This window comes from Gracilinanus agilis, chromosome 3 (genome assembly GCF_016433145.1).
Source record: "Gracilinanus agilis isolate LMUSP501 chromosome 3, AgileGrace, whole genome shotgun sequence".
Taxonomy (NCBI): Eukaryota; Metazoa; Chordata; class Mammalia; order Didelphimorphia; family Didelphidae; genus Gracilinanus; species Gracilinanus agilis.
The window spans coordinates 6,591,522-6,603,693 of record NC_058132.1 but is presented as its reverse complement, the minus strand read 5'-3'; the positions used below and the strand labels follow the sequence as shown (position 1 = coordinate 6,603,693).

The 12,172-nt window shown below is 40.8% G+C and overlaps 1 protein-coding gene and 1 pseudogene across 1 annotated transcript in view; one reads left to right on the top strand and one right to left on the bottom strand.

The window, feature by feature from the left end:
• Positions 1-12,172, bottom strand: part of LOC123240686 — a 118,079-nt pseudogene that overhangs the window by 27,893 nt on the left and 78,014 nt on the right.
• LOC123239022 (zinc finger protein OZF-like) overlaps positions 1-12,172 on the top strand; it is a 67,091-nt gene that overhangs the window by 1,180 nt on the left and 53,739 nt on the right. The gene's annotated exons all lie outside the window — the stretch shown is intronic.

Sequence of the window (12,172 nt, the reverse complement as noted above, 5' to 3'; positions counted from 1 at the left end):
GAGAGAGAGAGAGAGAGAGAGAGAGAGAGAGAGAGAGAGAGAGAGAACGAACAAACACAAAGTAACATGGTGTAGCGGAATATTTTAGGTTAGATTAATATCTGAACTTAAAAACAAAATTAAATCTTAAAACATTCAGGGGCAGCTGGGTAGCTCAGTGGAGTGAGAGTCAGGCCTAGAGACAGGAGGTCCTAGGTTCAAACCCGGCCTCAGCCACTTACCAGCTATGTGACCCTGGGCAAGTCACTTGACCCCCATTGCCCACCCTTACCACTCTTCCACCTATGAGACAATACATCGAAGTACAAGGGTTTAAAAAAAACAAAACATTCAGCAGATATAATATGTGACAATACCATCACTCTGTCAATAGAAGGTACTCATTTTACATGTGAGCAATAAATCCAAGTCTTTTTTTCCAATTTTGATAACTTATGGAGTGGTTAACAGTACTTGAAATGGACCTTCCCAAGCAGGGTGAGTTTTTTCAGGGTCATGGAGTTCTTGAAATTTAACCTGTAAATCCTATATATAAGGAGCAATAGAAGTGTCCCTTCCCATCTGTCCGGCACGTGTTTCTCCCCCACCCACCCACCCCCTGTGCACCGCCCCTCCTCTGTAATGATGTGTATGTAGGAGAAAAAGACAGTAGCCTGTATGGGGGGATGCCCAAAAAGCATCTCTCATGGTGAGATGTGTAGATCTCCCCTAGGTCTGTTACGAAGATAAAACAAAAGCAAGGGGAGAAACTCAGGCCATTTTAAGTGAGTCTCAGTGCACAATTTTCCAATCATATTCTTAAGTGCTCTATTTATTTTCTCAACTTGACCTTAGCTCTGGGGGTGATAGGGTACATGGAATTTGGGAGTAATTCTCAAACAAGAATAAATTTGAGACAAAATAGAATCAGTAAAATGAGTTCCTATGTCTGAATCGATTCATGCTGGCAGGCCATAGCAAGGAATGATTTCCATTAAGAGCACCTTGGTAACAAAAGCTGCTGTGGCTCAGGTACTAGGAAAAGCTTCCAGCCATCTGGTCAGCTTATCTACTATGAGCAGACAAAATTTGTACTATCTAGCCTTAGGCATAGTCAATTTGTAAATGCTTAAAAGGTGTGTAAGCCAGAGGACATCCACCAAAAGCTTTGCCATGAAAAGCATGTTGATTATAGGGTTGGCAAATGGGGCAAGCTGCACACACTTTAGAAGCTATGGTAGTTATACCAGGGGCTATCCATACTTTTTTAACAGAGTCTACAATACCCTGTGTGCCAGAGTGACTGTTCTTGTGAATGCATAAGCATATTTGGTGATAAAAACTTCTAGGGAGTAGGTATTTTCCTTCAGATGACACCCATACCCCCATTGATCTGTTTTGCTTTAAACTTTCATTTCCACTTTTCCACTTCCTGTTCATTATAAGAAAGAGATAAATTTGAATCGTTACTAATTGCTAAAGTTGATGTTATGTACCTCTAGTCAGCAAGATCTTTTGAGGTATAAGCTGGATATGTAAAATGATTCATTGGAGAGACTAGGCATGTAAATTTGGGAGATTAAAATATGCTCATCTTTTGATAGAATCACAGTGGGGATTGTGTAGACAGAATCTGCTCCCCTCCCCCCAGCTAGTCCTCACCTCACTGTGTGACTGGATGTCATGTTAGTGCTCCAGAGGTCACAAGTGAAAAGCCCTAGGAACATGACCTGGAACAAAAGATTACAGGTCTGGGTCAAGAGAAAAGATAAAGGTGTGGTGGGAGATGCATGGAGCTCTCTCCTATTCCCTTGGAGACAACAGTAGAACACCATGGCTGAGCAAGGCAACCATGTGGAGAAATGCATTGGTCAGAGTTAGGTTAGATTAGGCTTAAATACCTGCTTTCTCTGTTTCAAGTGATTATTAATAAACTTTATGGAAAACAAGAACCTGGAGTTATTAATTTAAATCTAACAGTAAGGGATTTCATAATTATCCTTAATTTCACAACATCCCTGTGAGTTTGATACTTTTATTATTCTCAAATCATGGTTGAGACAACTAAGGCAAATAGAAGTTAAATAAGTTTTCCAGGGGCACCCACTTACCATCTATCTGAGGCTTTATTAAATTTATTTTTAATTTCTGATCTCTTACCCCTTCACTACCAGCTGCCTTTAATTTCTAGATAATGGAGGTTGTGGAAAGTGCCTATCTTTCTATTACAAGAGGTAAAGAAAGATGGACTTTTCTGATTGTAAATGGGTTCCATGATCTCTGCCCTTCTGCAAATGTCCCAACAGTGAATACAATAGAAACTATCCTGTAGACCTTAGTTGCATGCTCCTTTTTTGTTAATCTTTTTTTGTTAAACTAATTTTTTTTTTATTTTTCTCTCCTGATCCCTTCCTTCTTTCTTATGTTCAGGGCTTCCAGTTCCTAGAGAAGATTTTATCTCCTTTTTTCAGCGTGGGGAAGGAACTTGGCTGCTAGAGCAAAAAGGCTCAAGGAGCTCCTGTCCAGGTGTGTTAAATGAAATCAGGTATATAAGGGCTATTATCTCAAAAGACTTTTATCTGTTGTAGTGAAGGAATTGCTAAAATTGGGGCTGGCAGACCAACCCTGATTCATGGTGTTTATTTCCTGAGAGATGGATGATGGACTCATTATAGAGTTTGAGATATAATATATGGTAGAACATAAAATAAGATGATTGTTTAGTACAGTGATCCCCAAAGTGTGCGCTACCGCCCCCTGGTGGGTGCTGCAGCGATCCAGGGGGGCAATGATGGTCACAGGTGCATTTACCTTTCCTATTAATGGCTACTAAAATTTTAAAAAAAATTAATTTCCAGTAGGCTAAGTAATATTTTTTTCTGGGAAGAGGGCAGTAGGCCAAAAAAGTTTGGAAACCACTGATTTAGTATATCTGCATTAAATGGCATAATATCTTTTCATCTGTACAGAAAAGAAAACTTGCATTCCACTTTGAAAACAACTGCATGAGAGTTAAAAGGAGTGAAATTGTTTCTCTGTATAGCATATAAAATTTACCAAGAATGATAGTGCTTCCAAAATGATGAGAACAGAATATCTAAAAGGTTACCTGAGATTAATAAAATTATGAGAATAATCGAGTGATTTTTTTAAAGTTGATAGGGCAATGGAGAAAGACTGTATAGTGCTTTGGACAGAGCATGCGCAGACACAGAGTTAGAGTTGTAGTCTAGCTGCAAGGAAGTTATTTAGGTAATTCCTTCATTCTTTTTTCGTGATGTGAATTGTGAAGTATAATGAGAATCTTTGGTCTGCCTGTGTCACGGCTCCATTGTTACTTTCCATTGTTATTGTATGTGAAAGTCTTTCTAAAATCATCCAATTTGCAATTATGACCAAGTGGTGTATCCAAAGGCCCGGTTCTGCTTTTTTAAGTTTGAAAACTCCTTTTGGCCTGGGTAAATAGAATAAAAATCAGTTTCCTTTCTGCTATCAGAGGAAAGAATGTATGTTTCCGTGTATGTATATCATACTTCTTTATTTATATCATTTTTTTTTCAGAGGCAGAGACTAATTTTGAAGTGAATAAGATGTCTACCAAGCTGAGCCTTTTTCTGGAAGGATATGACCTCCAAAGATGCACAAATGAGGGTCTCTCTGACTTCATTTTGAGAGAAATCAGTGAGTCTAATATCAAGGGAAATGAAAATTCAAAGAGTGACTATGAAATTCATGGGTTAGCAGAGAAATTCAGCCAATATTCAGCCCTAAATCAGTATACAAAATTGACCTCAGAAAATGACTATTCTGAGGTTAGTAAATACAGCAAATGCTTTCCTGCAAAACTAGACCTCATTCAGTTGGCTGAGAAACCTCTTGAAATGCCCTTGTATCAAGGTCACCTAGGGGAAATGACCTTTGGCTCTAGTTTAGACCTCATTAGACATCCAAAAACTAAACATGAAGAGATGGTTTCTGTGAGTAATAAAATTGGGAGACCTTTCAATCAGAACTCTGAGCTTGATTCACATCAAATAACCCACAGTGTAGAGAAATCTTACGAATGTAAACATTGTGGAAAGACTTTCACACAGAGGTGCAATCTTGCTGAACATCAGAGAATCCACACTGGCGAGAAACCTTATGAATGTAAACAATGTGGAAAGGCTTTCACACGAAGAGACAATCTTGCTGCACATCAGAGAATCCACACTGGAGAGAAACCTTATGAATGTAAACAATGTGGAAAGGCTTTCACACAGAAGGTCCATCTTGCCATACATCAGAGAATCCACACTGGAGAGAAACCTTATGAATGTAAACATTGTCAAAAGACTTTTACACTGAGGAACCATCTTGCTAGACATCAGAGAATCCACACAGGAGAGAAACCTTTTGAATGTAAACAATGTGGAAAGGCTTTTGCAGATAAGGCCTCTCTTGTTGCACATCAGAGAGTCCACACTGGAGAGAAACCTTATGAATGCGAACAATGTGGAAAGGCTTTCACTCGGAGGGGCCGTCTTGCTGCACATCAAAGAATCCATATTGGAGAGAAACCTTATGAATGTAAAGAATGTGGAAAGGCTTTTACTCTGAGGGACCATCTTGCTGCACATCAGAGAATCCACACTGGAGAGAAACCATATGAATGTAAACAATNGGAGAGAAACCTTATGAATGTAAACAATGTGGAAAGGCTTTTACAGGGAGAGGTAATCTTGCTGCACATCAGAGAATCCACACTGGAGAGAAATCTTATGAATGTAAACATTGTGGAAAGGCTTTCATAAGGAAGAGGGATCTTGTTGCACATCAGAGAAACCACACTGAAGAGAAACCTTATGAATGTGAACAATGTGGAAAGGCTTTCATACACAGGGGCTCTCTTACTGCACATCAGAGCATCCACACTGGGGAGAAACCTCATGAGTGTAAATAGTGTGGAATGGCTTTCACAGTGTATTTATCCTCGTACTGTCCTAATTCTACCCATCAGATCCCATCTCCAATATCACCTTCATATAGTTTTGGTGAGCCATGCAGGAGAAGAAGAAGAGTTGGTGGAAAGCTGAGATTTCATCACTCAAATTAAGTCTGCGGGCAAAAAGTTCAGTAAGGAGTGGATGATTCCTATGGAAGAGGAGATTCCTGTGGAAGAGGAGAATCCAGAGACAACGGGAAATTATGCAAGACTAAAGGATTAGTAGCTGATAAGGATATAGACTTTAAAGAATAATTTTCAGTGAAGAGGATCAAGTGATTGATGAACAAATGTTTGAAAGAATTTGTGTAATGTAACAGCATATTTTCATATAAGAATGCATTCAACAGTACATTTTACTGCCATGGACTTTGAGAAGAGATTTCTTCAAACAAGATGAAAAGATGGACAGTCTGAGGTTTTGGTAGACATGTTACATAAAATAGAACCATAACATAATTAAACATAAAAACAGGATACATTGATTGGAGCTTTGAATCAATGAATAGTTACTTGTTATAGGATTTAGTTATATATGAATGTCTATGTAGGTAAGTACATACTTTTGAGATTTTAGGTAGGTTAGACTAGTAGTAGCATAGGTAGATAGGTTAGTTTTTAGGAGATTTCATCAAGATAGGATGTCTGAGTTCAGATGTTCTGTTTTGATGATATTAGGAAGCATATAGGTATGTATTTAGATAGATTAGAGGTAAGGATTGATAAGGTAGGGTAGTAAATTACATTACAACATACATTACATATTACATGCTACATGTTACACATTCCAAAGATATGTAAATATATGTAAATGTTGCACATTATAGGGTTTATGAAATTGTATTATACTTAAATATGTGTGTATATAAATATATGTATATACATGTATATATGTAGCGTGTTTATAAATATGGTGTGCGTATATGTGTGGCATGCATCTATATATTGTATGCATTGTGTGTATATGTAGGAATTGTGTATGTGTTAATATTTGATACTGATTAAGTTCTTTACATAGGATACTTAGATGCACAGTTTTATGTAACCGTTTCAATTTTGTGTAATGTTTTAATTTAGAAAAAGATTGTTTTGAATTTTCATCTACTTTTCAATGTATTTTGCATAAGTAAGTTTTGATGGATTGGTTTGCCATTTTTGTAAAAGCTTATGCAATATTGTGTTTATTGTACTTCTCTCTTTTATGCATTGTAATAGCTTGGATAGGATTCTTTTCTTTATTAGTTTATAAGAATAGTATTTTTATGACATTGTTTTGCATGAAGTTTTGTGTTGGTATTTCTGTTTTGATGTTTTCTTACCTGTTTTGCTTCTGCATATGGTTGCTTTATATTTTGAACTTTGTAACTGGTCGTATATTTTTTCCCTTTTCCTTTCCTTTGTTTTAATCCCTAGAGTAAGGTAGTGTTAGATAGGATAAGATAAGTGAGTGTAGGATGTTAATTATTTTGGGTAAGAATTTTAGTTTAGGTGGGATAGAAGTTTGTTGGTGCACAAATGCCAAAACATTGTTTTCATCACCATTTTGGCTTTGTGCAAAGGGTAGAACTGATATGAGGAAGAGAGGGTTTTAGCAAGAGAGTTTGGTTTGCAGGGGAGAGTTGCAGGAGGATAAAGATTCTAAAATGTGAAAGTAGGGGTTAGATGGTTAACTCAGGCTTTGGCTGTTTCTCTCTCTCTGGATTTATCTGGGGAGTCTTACTGCCTGTCCTGTGGTTGCTGATTTACCCTGATTCCTCATCCTACCTGCTGCCTTGCTGTTGTCTTCTTTGTTTCCTTGTGATTCTGGAACATCTGGCTATCTGTAAGACCAGGTCTGGGTTCCGTTTGGATCCAGGACCTTTCCTTGGGCCCTGCCTAACTGCCATAGCCCACTACCTCTCATACCACCTAAGGGGGTGGAGGGTTTAGTACAGATTTAAGTAGAACATGGACTAGGTTTTCTTTAGGTTAGAGTGGTGAGGATTAGTGTAGATCAAAATCTCTAAAGACTCCCTGTGAAGGGTCAGTTAGATCTGGGAAATTTTAGTTAGTTGACATTATTATTAGAGTCATCCTAATTCCCATCTATCCTTTCCTCTTAGAATAAACACAACTTCCCTGTTACTAAGTGGTCTGTGTGTATTGGTCTCAGACGAGGCTCTGCCTGAACTGGGTTTCTGTTGGCCTTCCCAAACCACAGTTAACATCCTTATACTGGCCCAATTCTATCCATCAGATCCCATCCACATTAGAGATGTACACATCCACATTTATGGATGTAATCAGTTTGGATCAGCTTTCACCTGAAACTCCACAGTTGCTTCATGTCACAAAATCTTCACTGGAGGGAAATATCTTGAGTGAGGCTGAGCTTATAGTTTCCACTTTTAGATTGTTTAACGTAAGAGGATCCACACTAGAGGGAAACTTTGGGAATATGATCAATGTGGTAAGGACTTTAGACAACAATCATCTTTTATTCCCAAACTAGAATTCCTTTTAAATAGAAATCTAAGAAAAGACAGAACAAGGGAAATGAGGCAGTCACTTTAGCTCCTGTCTTAAATGTAATTGAGGAAATCACATCCCCTTTGAGAGAAGTGGTGAGGACCCTGGTAGACAAAGGGTCAAAAAAAAGCTACTTCTGAGGTAAACAAGGCCACATAGTTGTGCGCTGTAGGAAAAAGAGACAGGAAAACAGTAACAAAAGTTGGTGGGTTAATAGTAATAGAGGCTCCAACAGGGCTAGTAGGTCTAATGGGGAAATCATAACTCAAAGCATAGCACTGTAATCTATAGAAATAGCCATTTTCTATAGGTGCAAAAAGCAGTTTGCCCCTTTAGAACTCAGAACCTGGCAAAGCAGCCCTGGGCACGTGCCAATATGATCGGAAAGGAGTATAAATTGAGGTGCACAGACCCCTCGACCCCACTTCTTCTTGGGTTGGGAGGCAGGAGGGTGTCTACTGTCTGGGCCCCCAGAGGAGGGAGATTGGTGTAGGCAGGCAGGCAGGTAGAGTTTAAACCTATATTGCTAGTTTTATTAATCACCTTTGTATTGATAAAGCTACTGAGCTTTTATTATCATATAAGATCATCTTAGTAAACCATCAAGAATCAACAGCCTCTGACCCAGGGGACTTCATAGTCCCTGGGCTCAGCATCAACAGAATCCATACCAGTTTCAGAGTCAAGGGAGACTCAAAGTCTCTTGATCTCTGCACCAAGGATAACCTTATTTTAAATATTAACATAACATATTATATTAATTATTTAGCAAGATTAATTAGGGTTCACCTACTTCCCTCTCTCCCATCTCCCAGTTTTACTTTTCTGTCAAGATAACCAAATAAACCCAGTTAATCTTCAAGCCTCTACTAGTCTTATTCAAGAGTTAATAACTTACTTTATAGAAGACAACACCCCCAAAACACTGGGACTTCTAGGTCAGTCTTAGTAAACAGACCTGATTCTGAATGGACTTCTACTGTTTGTTTTTTTTTAAAGTGGGAGGAGCATCAGGAAAATCCCAAAATGTCCCTGGGCTTTCTCCTTGCATGGTATCCATGGGACCCCTGTCAGTAGCATAGCCTGAGTCAGCTAAAGGTAGGATCAATTCTTGTAAGGCTGAAGGGGGATCTTTCTGGAATGCCAGTCAACAAGTATTAGGTTCCTTGTTCTCCTGTTGTCCACCTGGTCATCATTGGTCATTGTGGGAGAGGTCTTGTTGCCCTTCTAGAATGTGAACATGGCAGAGGTGATGGGGGAGGCAGCCCCGTAGGCAGATGACCTCTCCAGGTAATTATGTCTAACAGGTCAGAACTAAAGGAAATATAGAACAATCTGAGTAATTAATAAAACACATCAGGCATAAAGCTGATGGCCCCATATAGTACATTACTGAACCAGTACTAATGATTGATGCGACAGTATGGGCAACTGATCCATCTGCAATTCTTATTGGAATGATGCTGCAAGAACAGGTTTTGCTATTGATGCTTAACTAGTACTAACTGGTGAGAAATATCAGAGGATGAGGGTCTGGTTCCTATTACTGCCCACTGCCCATCTCCATCCCCTACCCTGGATGCTACATTTGCTGTTTAAAGGTACAGAATGACCTCAGCAGTACCTCCCTTCCCCCTGGGCCTTGAAGAAACTCTGTGATGCACCTACTTCTCTTTATTCTGTGCAATAAGGCACAAAGAGCCTCACAAATGTTGACCAGCTCCCTGACTAAGGAAGCAGACACTGCCTTCTGGACTGGAGTAAAGCTTTGCTAGAGATCTTCTTAACAGACCATACTGTGTATGGTTCCAAGGCAGAAGAGTGGTAAGGGTAGGCAATGGGAGTCAAGTGACTTGCCCAGGGTCACACAGACTGCACTCCTGTGAATTGTTCCAAGTACACCTGGAATAATACTGGGGTGATGCTCCTAGTCAGATCTTGGTTTCTCCCTACCAGGCCCAGGTTGGAATGCATCTCAATGGAAAAAGCATGGGTCAGTGCTGCTGTATTTTGTTGTATCTTGTCAAGATTAGATTGGGGTGTCTAAAGAAGTCAATACCACCAGTTTTATTGTATAAGCAATGGTGAAACCCACCAAATAATTCTGAAAATTTGGGGGGGTGGCGCGGGGAACCACATAAATGGCACTAGGGTGAAAGGGTTCACAAATGATTGGAGTAAATGGGACAGTCATATAAATGAGTGCACTTCTGAAGAGGAGGAACAACTCTGGAAATGCCAGTATAAGCAAACTCCATCATGTTGGGGCAGCAGATAATCACTATTTCCCTAGAGATCCAATTAGGCACCCCTCCCACCTGTTCAGAGGTCAGTATTCGATCTGTAGTTCTACAGTTTACTTGTACCTTCCTGCCAACTGGAACAGGATCTGCTCTGTTGGTCTTATTTGACCTCAATTCTTTCTTTTACCTGAAGACCCTGGAAAAAGGCTAGGAATACAAATGTACCTGGAAATAGGGAAGCCTACGCACTGATCTTACCAGTCCTGGGGTCCCATATGGATGGGGTGATCTCTGGCCCCCCAAACGGATCATCAAGACCTATGGGCTGGCCACGTAGGCATAGGACAGTAGTTGGGGTTCCCAGACTCCCATCTCCATGCAAACAGGGTCTTTAGATCACAGACAGTGATAGAAATCATAACCAACCAGATTGCCAAGGCCCTTGATTTGGCAGCAGAACAGATGATCCCAAGGGGAGAAGCCTGGCTCTAGACTTCCTCTTTGCAGCAGGGGAGGAGGCTGTGGGGAATGGAACAGGACCCTCTGTGGCTTGCAAATAGAAGACAATGGGTAGGAGATGAAGAAGAGCCCCAGGCCGGAGAGAGGCAGCCCATGTCCCTGCACAGACTCGGAAGCCCTGGTTCCACAGGGGATGGCTGGCATGGTTCAGCAGAGAATGATGGAAACAACTGGGATTCTCCTGACTTTGTGCCTTAGCTGCTCTGTTAGTCTTCCCCGTTTAATCGGATGGAGAAAGAGCAGCTAGTCATTACTCAACACTTAGGGGACATCTTGACAAGATACAACAAAATCATGGTCTTGAGGAGACGCAGATCTTGAGATTCTGGGGCTCAATGCTGAGACCTCAGGCAGGGTCAGGAGAAATTTATAATCAATGGAATGAAAGAAGCCCAATTAGAAAATAGAGAAAGGAGGGGGCAGCTGGGTAGCTCAGTGGATTGAGAGCCAGGCCTAGAGACAGGAGGTCCTGGGTTCAAATCCGGCCTCAGACACTTCCCAGCTGTGTGACCCTGGGCAAGTCACTTGACCCCCATTGCCTACCCTTACCAATCTTCCACCTATAAGTCAATACACAGAAGTTAAGGGTTTAAAATTTTTTAAAAAATAGAGAAAGGAGGGGGATTGTGGGGAAGATAGCCTGGATTCCTCTCAGGGAAGTACCAGAAGTGACATGTGGAAACTGACACTCAAGAGCAGTCAATGACCTTCTCCTCTGATTGGCTGAAGAAGACGGGATGCAGATAAGAAGGCTTGAAGATGTGTCCTCTGATTGGCTGGGACCAAATGAATATTTAGTATAATGAGGTACTGCTGGGCTGCATTCCCTGTATATCTTATAACTCTCTAGTGATCAGCCAATGGGGAACAAAGGGAGGGACCACCTTTACTCAGGGACCAGGATAAAAGGAGACCCTGTGAGCCTTCTCACTGTCTTGGAACACTGGCTTCTGAGACCCGTTCTCTGCAGAATGGACACTGTTCTGGGAAGCATGGAATAAAATAACCTTTCTTCCTCTCATCCATCCTGGGAATTTCCAGTGAACTGAAGAATTTGGGTTCTTCTCTACCCTTTGGGAAAGAAAGGAAAGGAAGGACATCGATTGGCTTACATGCAGGCTAGGGAAGGAGGATTCTGCCCAGGGGATGGACTCTCAGGGAGGGACCTAGATCAGATGGGAGATACTTCTGAGATTCTCTCCATCCCTCCTCCTCAGGGGGCTTCACAGGTGCTGGATGACTTCTTGTTCAGTCTGGGACCAGGGCCAGTCTGGGAGCCCTTTGAAGGCAAGAAGGGACAAAAGTAACTCTGGGGATCTCTACTTTCCCATCATCTCTATCTTATTCTATCCTCCATCTTTCCCAACCCTTCTGAGTGTTTTTCTTTATCTTCCAATATTTCCAAGCATATGGGAATATTCCTTAGTTTTGCAATTTTTCAGTTGAGTCAGGTTTTTAGGCCTGTCATTCATATATGCTTGGGGAGGGTTTCTTTTACTCTTTTTTTTTAAACCCTTACCTTCCATCTTGGAGTCAATATTGTGTATGGTTCCAAGGCAGAAGAGTAGTAAGGGTAGGCAATGGGGGTCAAGTGACTTGCCCAGGGTCACGCAGCTAGGAAGTGTCTGAGGCCAGATTTGAACCCAGGACCTCTCATCTCTAGGCCTGACTCTCAATCCACTGAGCTACCCAGATGCCCCCACTTTTACTCTTCAAAAAGAGAGATTGAGGTCTCCTAGTAGAGAGCACCTAACTTCACTATTTTTCTAAAGGAAGTTGCCAATCAATGTATATTGGGGAATAATGCACAATTTCATCCCACACAAAACTATGCCCAAGATGTTATAAAATAGTACATATCCTTTCACCCAGCAATGTCATTCCTAGTTTTGCATCCAAAAGAGATTAAAAAACAAAAAGGGTCGGCCAAGGGTGGGGG